This window comes from Heloderma suspectum, chromosome 6 (genome assembly GCF_057233095.1).
Source record: "Heloderma suspectum isolate Gila_16-S chromosome 6, 16-S_ref, whole genome shotgun sequence".
Lineage (NCBI taxonomy): Eukaryota > Metazoa > Chordata > Lepidosauria > Squamata > Helodermatidae > Heloderma > Heloderma suspectum.
Genome location: NC_139463.1, coordinates 80,892,275 through 80,905,101, shown reverse-complemented (window position 1 = coordinate 80,905,101; position 12,827 = coordinate 80,892,275).

The following is a 12,827-nucleotide window of genomic DNA, read 5'->3' as shown; positions in this document are numbered from 1 at the left end:
TGGGAAATACTGCAAAACATTGTAATTCTCCATGGTGTGTATGTTTATGTGTGTGTGTGTGGGGGGGAGATAAATGACTTCATTTTCATTTCTCATGCTAGCATACTGTCCTGCTCTTCCTTGACTTTCAACCGCTCCTTGATTGTCAGCAAGTTACAGATGATAACACTTATCCATAATAAAAACTTATAATTCTTGCATAATAAAACCTGCCTGTTTAAGACCAGAGTTTTAGGGATGTCAGAGAAATCCACTGCAGATTCAAATGAGGCCGGATTCTTTGGAATCTGGCCTCAGGAATCCACACCAGATCGGGACCACTTACCTCCGCTTCAGGAGGACAGGAGGTGGAACGGCACTCGGCTGCTTCTTGCCAGCCAGAGCCATTTACATCCTCCCTGTCCCTGCCGATTGCCATGTCTTTTCTTAAAAAAAAAAAAAAAATCTATTTTGCGTATTGCCATGTCTTTTCTTTTTTTCCTTTTTTTTTAAAGGCGATTGGTAGGATGTACTGATAATCTTATAAGCAAAATAGAGCCGTGAATCTTGTGTATAAGCCTATGGACACATAGACTTAGATGCAAGATTCATGACTCTATTTGTGTCTAAGTCTATGGGCACATCCTGCCAATCACTTTTTTTTTTTCCCCCTAAGAAAAGACATGGCAATCCGCAGGGACAGGGAGGAGGAGAATGGCTCTGGCTGGCAGGAGGGAAGGTAAGCAGCCCCCAAGCCGTTCCCCCCCTCCTGTAATCTTTGCGGAGCAGAGCCACTCTGGAGGATTCCGGGGGGGAGGAACGGATCACCCCCACACATAGATTCCCCACCGGAACAGACGGTGGGGAATCCGTACACCCCTACAGAGTTTAGACTATCTCATGTTGGCTCAAAATCCCGTAAGCCAGGAAATGGGAAGTTACGGCTGATGCCTTGACTCATGTGCCCTCCGGTCAGTGATGGTGTTGTGCAATATCATGAATTGTGCTTGCTTACAACTTATCCTCCATGCACCCACACATGTCCTTGGTCTTTCAGGCTCAAATCCAAATTGAGTCCCTGGGCCAGCAAAGTCATTCCATGTTGTCCTGGTCCTGTATTGCTTTATGAAGCATCTGAGCCTTACTGTATTTCTAGATGAATCTTCCTGTAGGTTGAAAGACACTTTTATTCTGTGAGTTGACCCAAACCTTTACTGTGTGAGTTGACAATGGGAGAATCGTTGATGCAGCACAGCTGATAGTGGTACTCCTGACAATGACTTGGGGGTATGGTGCTTGTAACCGTATTTCCTAGCACAATTGTGACTGATAGGTAATGCTAAATAGGAAGATAATTTTCTGTGCATGTGCTCTCAGTTCTGGGCACCTATTTGCACCAATGTACAGTTTGTATAACTCCGTCAGTTTCATGCTGCTCCAGACTTTTCTGAACTTTCCCTTCAGTCCACTGCTGCTTTGCCCTTCTATCTGCTCATGCTGAAACTTGCCTGGTGCCTTAGAATCATAGATTAGTAGGGTTGGAAGAGGCCTACAAGACCATCAAGTCCAACCCCCTGATAAATGCAGGAATCCAAGTCAGAGCATCCCTGACAGATGGCTGTCCAGCCTCATCTTGAATGTCTCCAGTGTGGGAGAGCCCACCACCTCCCTAGGTAATTGGTTGCATTGTCGTATTGCTCTAACAGTCAGGAAGTTTTTCCTGATGTTTAGCTGGAATCTGGCTTCCTGTAACTTGAGCCCATTATTCTGTGTGCTGCTAGGGATGTACGAAAGGCACTTAGCTGGTCCCGCAGCTTGCTTCGCAGTGGGGGGGAAGCGCTTCGGTTCTCCCCCCGAAGTTCAGGCCGGGGAGAAGCAACCCGTCTCCCTGGCCGCAAAATAAAAAAGTGAAAAAAACAAACAAACACCCGTGATAGGCTACGTGACGATTTACGTAGCCTATCACAGCTAGATTTCCAAAGTCAGCCATGATAGGCTACGTAAATCATTTACGTGATTTACCCATGGGTGCCACCATTTGCGTATGCACTTCTTTTTTTCCCCCAAACTCACCCGTGATAGGCTACGTAACAATTTACTTAGCCTATCACGGCTGACTTTGGAAATCTAGCCGTGATAGGCTATGTAAATCATTACGTAGCCTATCACGGGTGTTTTATTTTTTTACTTTATTTTGTAATGGAGGTGGCGGCAGCTGGTCAGAAGACCGGCTGCCGCCCCCGCCCCCGCCGAACTGCCGCCGAACTCTTGCCGGGACCTGCCGCCGAGAGGGACATTCGAGGGAGGTAAGTCCTATCCCAGGGGGTGGGGTGGGGGTGGTGGAGAATTTCACCAACAATTTCGGGGGGCCGAATGCGTTGGCATTCAGCCTCCCCGAGATTCGTGGAAAAATTCTCAGCTATCCCTATATGCTGCACTCCGGGATGATAGAGATCCTGGCCTTCCTCTCTGTGACAACCTTTCAAGAACTTGAAGAACGCTATCCTATCTCCCCTCAGTCTTCTCTTCTCAAGGCTAAACATTCCCATTTCTTTCAGTCTCTCTTCATAGGGCTTTGTTTCCATAGGGCTTTGTTTCCTTGACAGGTTCAGCCTCAAATGGATCCATAGAATGCTGGACCAAATGGATCTTTAGGCTGATCCAGCATGGCTCTTCTTATGTCTATTTCAACTCCCTTTGAATGTAGGTCTTGAAATCAGTTCCAGAAACTGATCAGTAAGTTCAGGCACTCCTGTGCTTATTCTGAAATTGAGTCTGGTTTATGTGCCTGGAGTTTGGGGGAATATGCCAGATCACTCTGTTCAAGCTCCTGTTGCCACAGCTGTAGCTTGCTTTCAAATGATCTCACATGTCTATGCAGAGAGCAGAGAAGCTGGTCTGCAACTGGCCATTCAAACAGGTGTGATGTCTACCATGAGTGCCAGGTTGCACAGCCACCTCTGTTTGTCAATACATGTAACAGGTTTCCCCTGGCTCTCCATGAAAGGGTCAATTTCACATCTCAGGTCATAGAAGTGCTGCAACGTTGTTCTTCTGCTTAGCCAACGAACTTCACAGTAGTACAGTAAGCCACTGTAATCTGATTCAAGGTCCTCAAGGAATCTTTTGAAGTGGTGGCTCAGCACTCTTCTGCTGTTGTAGCTTACTGTCCTATAATAATACAGTTTATTGTTTTTTAGCCAATCAGGCCATCCGCACAGAAAACAAATAGAATTCTCACATCAACCCAAAAGGGAGACCGAAGTACAACTTATTAATAAAATAACTAACAAGAGCAACTTAAAAACATTTTAAAATCCTAAAACAATATCTGCCAGAATGTTATTACCATGTTTATGGATTTAGGTTTTTTTTATAACAGTCAATGACTTTCACCTCTCCAGGGCTTGACTGACAAACTTAACAGTCCTATATGATGTATAATAATGATCTGTCCCAGCTAATAATAATCAAGTTATAGTTGCACCAGAAGTATCCTCAAGCACAGCTAATAGGGGCTCAAGGTATTGCTTCCTCAAATCGATATACAATGGGCATTCTGGTAGAAAGTGTACCATGTCCTCTACCTTGGGGCAACCAGCTGGGCAATCTGCACTCATGCCATGATGGGTCCTATAACGTGCCTTCACCTCCATCAATTGGAGTGAGTTCAGTCTATACCTAGTCATGAGCCAGCTCTCAAATCATGTGAGGTGATGGAAATCAAATACGGGGGAGCCGTCCCTGGAGAGGTCATGATGCTTGTATAGATCTTGTTAGAGCGACTTTCAGCAGCAACCGCCATTGTTGTTTGAATATCAACAACCTGTAACCTCTTTGAAATCTCATCCCTAGCAGCCTAGCTCTATCATAGCCCCTCGCAAGCAAATATGATTGTGAAAAGCCCAACTCAGAGACAGATGTGGTTATCTTGTCTGCCCATGAGCCCCTTCCCATAGCTCCATATGCTAATAAGAACAAGGGGGAGGCCAGTTGGAACACTATCTTTAACCAGAAAAAAGTCGCAGCTTTTTGGACAAGCATTCCCACTGAGTGACAAGCTTTTTCTAGATGGCCTTAGAAGTGGATCTGGGAACCCTGAGTACTCTGGATAGAAATTTATGCTGCACTGACTCCAATGAAGCAATGTTAGCATGGGTCCAGGCTAGGGATGGCGGAGAATTTCTCCCCGAATCTTCGGGGGGCCAAGCGCCAACACATTCGGCCCCCCGAAATCGGCGGTGAAATTCTCCGCCCCCCACCCCCCCCGGGATGGGACTTACCTTTGGCGAATGTCCCTCCCGGCGGCGGGTCCCGGCGGCGGTTCGGCGGCGGTTCGGCGGGGGCGGGGGTGGTGGCCGGTCTCCCGACCAGCTGCCGCCGCCGCCATTACAAAAAAAAAAAGTAAAACACACACACACACACAAACCCATGATAGGCTACGTAATGATTAACGTAGCCTATCACGGCTAGATTTCCAAAGTCAGCCATGATAGGCTATGTAAATCGTCACGTAGCCTATCACGGGTGACTTCGGGGGGGAAAAAAAAGCGCATACGCAAATGGCAGCACCCCATGTGCGCCGCCATTTGCGTTCCTTATTTTGGCATGTCTAGTCTACGTAAACATTTATGTAGACTACGGCGAAAATAAGGGCAACGCAAATAGCGTTCCCTTATTTTCGCTGTAGTCTACGTAAATCTTTATGTAGACTAGACGTGCCAAAATAAGGAACGCAAATGGCGGTGCCCATGGGCCGCCGCCATTTGCATACGTGCTTTTTTTTCCCCCCAAAGTCACCCGTGATAGGCTACGTGACAATTAACGTAGCCTATCACGGCTGACTTTGGAAATCTAGCCGTGATAGGCTACGTTAATCGTTACGTAGCCTATCACGGGGTTTTGGGTTTTTTTTACTTTTTGTTACGCGGCCGGGGAGATGGGGCGCTTCTCCCCGGCCTGAATTTCGGCCGGGCGAGGTGGGCCGCCTCCCCCCCCGGCCTGAATTTCGGCCAGGCGAGGCAGGACGCCTCCTCCCCCTCGTCTGAACTTCAGAGGGAGAAGCGAAGCGCCTCCCCCCCTCTGCGAAGCACCCCTGCGAAAAGGTAAGTGACTTTCATACATCCCTAGTCCAGGCAGGTGCCCCATATAATATTTGGGGAAGTAATTTGCCCTTGTATAGCTCTATTAAAGGGGCCACCATCTTACCACCTGGTCCAGCAACAAAACTAAGAATGGCATTACTAGTTGCCTTAGTTGTCAGGGCTATTGCTTTCAAGTGCTCCAACCAAGATCCTGAACTTTGAAATGTCACTCCTAGGTATTTATATATGTTGACCTGATCAAGCAGGTGGTTATCCAGCTGCCATCGGTATTTTTTCCTCGTTTTGCCAAAGACTAAGATTTTAGTTTTTTCGTAGTTGACCTGAAGGGCTTCTCTCACACAATATGAACTTAGGGCTCTTAAAAGCCTACGCATCCCCACCTGGGTGTATGACAGGAGAACAGCATCATCTGCATAAAATAACACTGAAATATTCCTGTCCTTTAAAAGAGGTGGGAAGAAGTCCGGATTAGATAAGTAGGGAACCATATCATTAAGATATAGATTGAATAAAAGAGGTGCAAGCAAACATCCCTGGAGCACTCCTTTGTTAACAATAATGGGGTCTGAAAGATCACCTGAAGAGACTCTCACATGCAAGATAGAATTCTCATACAGCCTAGGGATGGCGGAGAATTTCTCCATGAATCTCCAGGAGGCCAAATGCCAACGCATTCGGCCCCCCGAAATTGGTGGTGAAATTCTCTGCCCCCCCGCCCCCCCCCCTGGGATGGGACTTACCTCTGTCCAATGTCCCTCTTGGTGGTGGGTCCCGGTGGCGTTCTGGCGGTGTTTCGGAGGTGGTGGCGGCCGGTCTTCCGACTGGCTGCTGCCGCCGCCATTTCCCTGTAAAGTAAAAAAAAAAAAAAAAGTGATAGGCTACGTAACGATTTATGTAGCCTATCACGGCTAGATTTTCAAAGTCAGCCGTGATAGGCTATGTAAATTGTTATGTAGGCTATCACGGCTGACTTTGAGGAAAAAAAGAAAAGCGCGTATGCAAATGGCGGCGCCCATGGGTGCTGCCATTTGCGTATGGTCTTTTTTTTTTTTCCAAAGTCAGCCATGATAGGCTACATAACGATTTATGTAGCCTATCACGGCTGACTTTGAAAATCTAGCCGTGATAGGCTACATAAATCGTTAGGTAGCCTATCATGTTTTTTTTTTTCAATTTACTTTTTTATTTTGTGGCTGGGGAGACGGGGCGCTCCCCCCCGGCCTGAATTTCGGCGGCGAGGGATGGGGCGCCTTCCCCCCGGCCTGAATTTCGGCTGGGAGGGGCGGGGTGCCTCCCCCCCGCCAAGAATTTTGGGGGGAGAAATGGAGCACCTCCCCCCCCCAACGAACACAGCTGCAGGACCAGGTAAGGGACTTTCATCCATCCTTAATACAGCCCCTGTATTCTCCTGAGCAATTTATGATCCACATTTAAAAGTGTAAGCTTCTGCCAAAGGCGGGGTCTAGATATAGACTCAAAGGCTGCTTGAAGGTCTACAAATGCAGCAAAAAGTGAGTGATAGGGGGGAGATGTATATTTCCCAGCCAAATATTTTAGTAGAAAACAATGGTCTACTGTAGATCTGCCACATTGGAAGCCTGCTTGTTCGTCAACTAGGAGATTCTCCCTGAGCACCCAATTTTCCAGCTTATCTAAAAGATGTCTTGCATACAACTTACTTATAACATCCAGTAGACTTATAGGGTGATAATTCTTAGGGTCTGACCGATTGCCCTTTTTATAAATAGGCACTACAATAGCCACTGCCCAATCTTGGGGAAATTTCCCAGTTCTATCAATAAGTGTAAATAAGGGTGCTAACATTGGGATCCACCAATGAGGATAATCGATCAAGAAATCTGGTGAAATGCCACACCTTCCGGGGGCCTTTCTGTGCTTCAACTTCTGTATCAGCATAGCTATTTCCTCACAGGTGACTGGGGGCCAGCTAGGTGATTCTGGGTCTTCCTCCTGCAATGGCGGAAGACAGGCCATCTCATTATAAAAGAGGGAATGGAAGTGTCATTCCCATTCATGTGTCGTAATAACAGAGTCAATGGATGGAGTCCCAGAGTATCTTGAGCCTGAAGTAAGGTGTCAAAATCTAGGTCTATCATTTATTTTGAGTGCTGATACTAGTTACACCCATTGCAACCTAGCATGCTCTTGCTTTTTTTCTTTAATGGTATTTTTTAGGGATGGACGAAAATCACTGACCTGGTCCCGCAGCTTGCTTCGCAGTGGGGGGTAGGTGCCCAGTCTGGCTGGGGGGGAGCACCACGCCTCTCTGGCCGCAAAAGTTCTTCTCCTGCTGGGACGCAAATGGCGGCGGCTGTAGCCACTGCCGTTTGCATCCCTGGCCTGCAGTCAGCCGTGATAGGCTACGTAAATCTTTATGTAGCCTATCGCGGCTGACTTGGAGGGGAAAAAAAAGCCCATGGGCGCCGCCATTTGTGTTCCTTATTTTGGCTTGGGTAGTCTACGTAAATATTTACATCGACTACAGCGAAAATAAGACGCATATAGCATTGTCCTTATTTTCGCCCTAGTCTACGTAAATATTTACGTAGACTACCCGGGCCAAAATAAGGAATGCAAATGGCGGTGCCTATGGGCACCGCCATTTGCGTACGTGCTTTTTTTTTTTTTCAAAGTCAGCCATGATAGGCTACATAAAGATTTATTTAGCCTATCACGGTGTTTTTTGAAATTCTAGCCATGATAGGCTAAGTAAATCTTTACGTAGCCTATCACGTTTGTTGTTGTTGTTGTTTTACTTGGAAATGGAGGTGGCGGCAGCCTGTTGGAAGACCGGCCACCGCCGCCGCCAAACCGCCGCCGAACCGCCGCCGAACCGCCGCCGGGAGCTGCCGCTGCCAAGGACATTCACCGAAGGTAAGTCCCATCCCGGGAAGTGGCGGGGGGTGGGGAACCATTTCTCCACCAATTTCGGGGAGCCGAATGCGTTGGCATTCGGCCTCCTGGAGATTCGTGGAGAAATTCTCCAACATCCCTAGTATTTTTATATAATTTACACAGTGCCAAATAGGACTGTGGTAAAGGGGCTATACCACTGTCTCTTAGAAATTTATGTTGTCTTTTAATTTCCTGCTTAAGTTTCCTACCATGGATTGCCCTCTTTTGGCCTCCGGTTCTTTGACTGGCCTTTCCAAAATAAGAAAGGTTCAACTGCTGCTATAATCTGGGCATAACATTCTAGTACTACTTCCATCTCTTTGGAAGAGGACAGGGTAGTCAGCAAGAGTTGCACATTCTCATAATGCCATAAGCATTCCAATGCATTTAAATTCACATTTGCCCATTTACGTAGGGATGTACAAAAGTCACTTACCTGGTCCCGCAGCTTGCTTCGCGGTGGAGGGGAGGCGCTTCGGTTCTCCCCCCGAAGTTCAGGCCTGGGAGAAGCGCCCCGTCTCCCCGGCCACGAAATAAAAAAGTGAATTTTAAAAAAACACACACACCCTTAATAGGCTACATAATGATTTATGTAGCCTATCACGGCTAGATTTCCAAAGTCAGCCATGATAGGCTACGTAAATCGTTACGTAGCCTATCACGGGTGACTTTGAAAAAAAAAAAGCGCGTACGCAAATGGCAGCGCCTATGGGCGCCACCATTTGCATTGCTTATTTGGGTCCGGGTAGTCTATGTAAATATTTACACAGAATATGGCGAAAATAAGGGCAACGCTATTTGCGTTGCCCTTATTTTCACCATAGTCTATGTAAATCTTTACGTAGACTACCCGGGCCCAAATAAGGAATGCAAATGGCGGCGCCCATGGGCACCGCCATTTGCATATGTGCTTTTTTTTCCCCCCAAAGTCAGCTGTGATAGCCTACGTAACGATTTACATAGCTTATCACGGCTGACTTTGAAAATCTAGCCGTGATAGGCTACATAAATCGTTAGGTAGCCTATCACTTTTTTTTTTTTTTACTTTACGGGGAAATGGCGGCGGCGGCAGCCAGTCGGAAGACCGGCCGCCGCCACCTCCGAAACGCCGCCAGAACGCCACCGGGACCCGCCACTGAGAGGGACATTGGACAGAGGTAGTCCCATCCTGGGCGGATGGGACTTACTTTGCGTTGCCCTTATTTTCACCATAGTCTACGTTAATCTTTACGTAGACTACCCGGGCCCAAATAAGGAACGCAAATAATGGGTGCCGCCATTTGCATGGCGCACTTTTTTTTTTTTCAAAGCTACCCGTGATAGGCTACATAACGATTTACATAGCCTATCCTGGCTGACTTTGGAAATCTAGCCATGATAGGCTACGTAAATCATTACGTAGCCTATCACGGGTGTGTGTGTGTGTGTTTTTAATTCACTTTTTAATGGCGGCGGCGGCAGCTGGTCGGAAGACCGGCCGCTGCCCCCGCCTCTGCCGAAACGCTGCCGAAACGCCGCTGGGACCCGCCGCTGAGAGGGACATTTGAGGGAGGTAAGTCCCATCCCGGGCGGGGTGGGGGGGTGGCGGAGAATTTCACCGCCATATTCGGGGGGCCGAATCTGTTGGCATTCGGCCTCCCCAAGATTCGTGGAGAAATTCTCCGCCATCCCTACATTTACGATGATATGTTGCAACCCTCGTACTTGGGACTGGGAGCCTATTTTCTTGATTTGCCCGGGCATTTTTAAGACATTCTAACTGGACAATCAGTGGTTGGTGATCACTACATGGCTATGAATCTACTCTAAAGAGCATAATCAGCCCAAACACAGCTGGAGGGACTGCAATATAATCAATTACACCAGCCCCAAGATGGTTGATAAAGGTAAATTCCCCTGTCAAATCCAGAGCCATTCAGAATGAGAAGTCCAGATTGAAAGATCATTTGAATAAACAGCTTCCCTTGGGTGTTAATTGTATGATCCTTTGACTGTCTATCCTCTATCATTGGGAAGTCACCCAGGGAAAAATGGGAGACTGGCTCTATTGCATTCCAGTTTGGGCCAATCGGGGCATTAAAATCACCAATTAATATCAAATGAGCTTCAGATAGTTGGGGCTACAGGCCAAGTATGTAATCTGTAAGGCTTTCCCAAACATTCTTGCTGTGATGAGTTGATTTCCAAGGAGGAATATATACATTTACCATGATATATGATGTTGAATTAATTTTGAAAATTATAGCCAAAGCCCAGGACTGCAAATTACTGATGAGATAGCTTTCGCCTTTCAATAAAGTTGATATACAGCTAGGGATGTCAGAGAATTCCGCCATGGATCTTGGTGAGGCCGAATGCCAGTGCATTCGGCCCCCCAAAATCTGTGGCAGAATGGCCTGCCACCCCCTCGCCCCCCTGCGGATCCCCCCCGGGATGAGACTTACCTGGGGTGGATGTTCCGGGTGGCGGCGGCTCCGGTGGTGGCTGCGGCAGTGGCAGCTGCAGCGGGTGGTCTTTCGACTAGCTGCCGCCACCGCCATTTGCAGTCTGATAATTTTTTTTTGGTTTTTTTTACAGAGACGTGATAGGCTACATAAAGACTTACATAGCCTATCACATCCTGGTAAAAAACAACAACGCGTACACAAATGGCGGCGGCTATGGCCACTGCCATTTGTGTTCCTTATTTTTCGCCGTCTTAGTCTATGTAAATATTTACATAGATTATCACAGCGAAAATAAAGGGGAATGCAAATAGCGTAGTGGGCGGTATTTGTGTCCCTTTTTGATTTGCCGTTTTAGCCTATGTAAATATTTATGTAGGCTAAAATCGTGAATCAAAAAGGGATGCAAATAGCGCCCACTATGCTATTTGCATTCCCCTTTATTTTTGCCATAATAGTCTATGTAAATATTGATGTAGACTAAGACGGCGAAAAATAAGGAACGCAAATGGCGGCGGCCATAGCCGCCGCCATTTGCGTACGCGGGGGTTTTTTTGTTACCCAGAGCCCTCCATGGCCAGAAATCCGGCTGCGGACAGCCCTGGCCTGGGCCTGGCTGGCTGCTCCGCAGAGCCGCTGTGGAGCACAGCCAGCCATTGAGGATTCTGGGGGGGGGGAGGACCGGATCGCCTCCCCCCCTCATCGAGGATTCCGGGGGGAGGGACGGAACACCTCCCCCCCCACCATGAACAGAATCTGTGAAAAGGTAAGTGACTTTCGTACATCCCTATAATACAACAGGCTAATCCCCCCCATGGGCATTTCATGCCTCTGGGGATGCTTGCATGGACTTCATAGGTTTTGTAATCACTCAAAAGAATTTCCCCCATGCACCATGTTTCCTGTAGGAATATGATCTCAAAAGATCTAAGGTACCTTCTGAATGAACCATCTGTCCTTTTATTAGACCATCCAGAGATGTTCCAGGAGACACACTTAAGTGAACTCCCCAAAGCCTTATTTTGTCAGGAGGAACAATCTAATGTAATTTGATCTATTGAGGGGTCAAGCTGCATGGCACCATTTAAGTGGAAAGTGGAGTTCTGGATCATGTGTTTCCTTTGAGAATTATTTGCTATTGGGACCATTGTAGTGTTAATTTCAGCCACCACTGTTTTCTGGGTTTTTTGCGGTATCAACTGAAAGTTGTCAATATTAGAATTAATTGCAGTATTAGTTAAGAGAATTTCAGTGTCTAACAAAACATCATTTTTGAGTGGGGGACTAGAGGGACATAAAGACCTAAAGTTTGTTCTCTGTAGGCCCTGATCAGTGGACTCTATATCAATGGTCCCAACATCTGTCTCCTGAGTTGTAAAATCAATGAGCATTTCAGTGTTAGACTGCTCTAGAACATTATGTAGTCGACTTGCTTCTGGGGCATACTGATCTATGGGTTTCCTTCTGGATATCTGCTTAAATAGTGGTGTTAATGAAGACGTTTTAAAGACCCTTCTAGCCCTTACTCCATATTTACCCAGTTGGAGCCTCGCAGCAAAGATTTCTTTAACCAACATTGGTGAGTTAAAAGTTATTATACATCTCTGTAAATACAGAGAGCCTGGAAGTGTGTGTACAGATCTAATATTTCTTATATGAATTCTTAAGTTCAACAATGCATTAAGATTATACACAACTCAGTTTTCCCCCCCCACCAACTAGGCAGAACCCCATTTGATAATGGTGATATTTCAAAGGCCACTTGGTCTGGGACTAAAATTAAGTTCCCCTTAAAGTCTCAATTCTTTTGTTCTACAAGTTCTCCACAGTCTGCAAGGTTCAAGAAATTCGAATGTTGGGATATAGTTGAAGGAACTTGAGCCTGTATAGGTTGTAAAACTGGAAGTGTCATGTCTTTCTGATTTACTTCTGGATTCACGTCTTGTTTTGTTCTGGTATCCTGATCCTTGAGAAGTTGTATAATCTCATCAAGTTGCTTTGTATATCCAGTGATAGGAGTTAGTTTATCATTTATAGCTCCGATTGTCCTAAAAATATTAAAGTTTTAAAAATTAACAAGCACTGTTCTCCCATGGTATCAATAATTCCCATGTTCACATCTTCAGGCTTCAGCCCGGTAGCTGCCTATTTCTCCTCATTTTTCCATTCCTGGGACTCATCATTTTCTCCCAAAGGGTAGGCCAGGATTGAATATCGATTAGTAGTAAGGACTGGGAGTCCTCCAGGGGTATCAGAGCCACCGAACATGAAGCTATCAATTTTAGATTGTTTTGAAACAGGGAAAGTTGGAGACTCTAGTTGGTCTCTCTGCCTCTTTTTCTTACTACACATTGCAAACAGAGGGTAGAAAAATCAGGTAGCA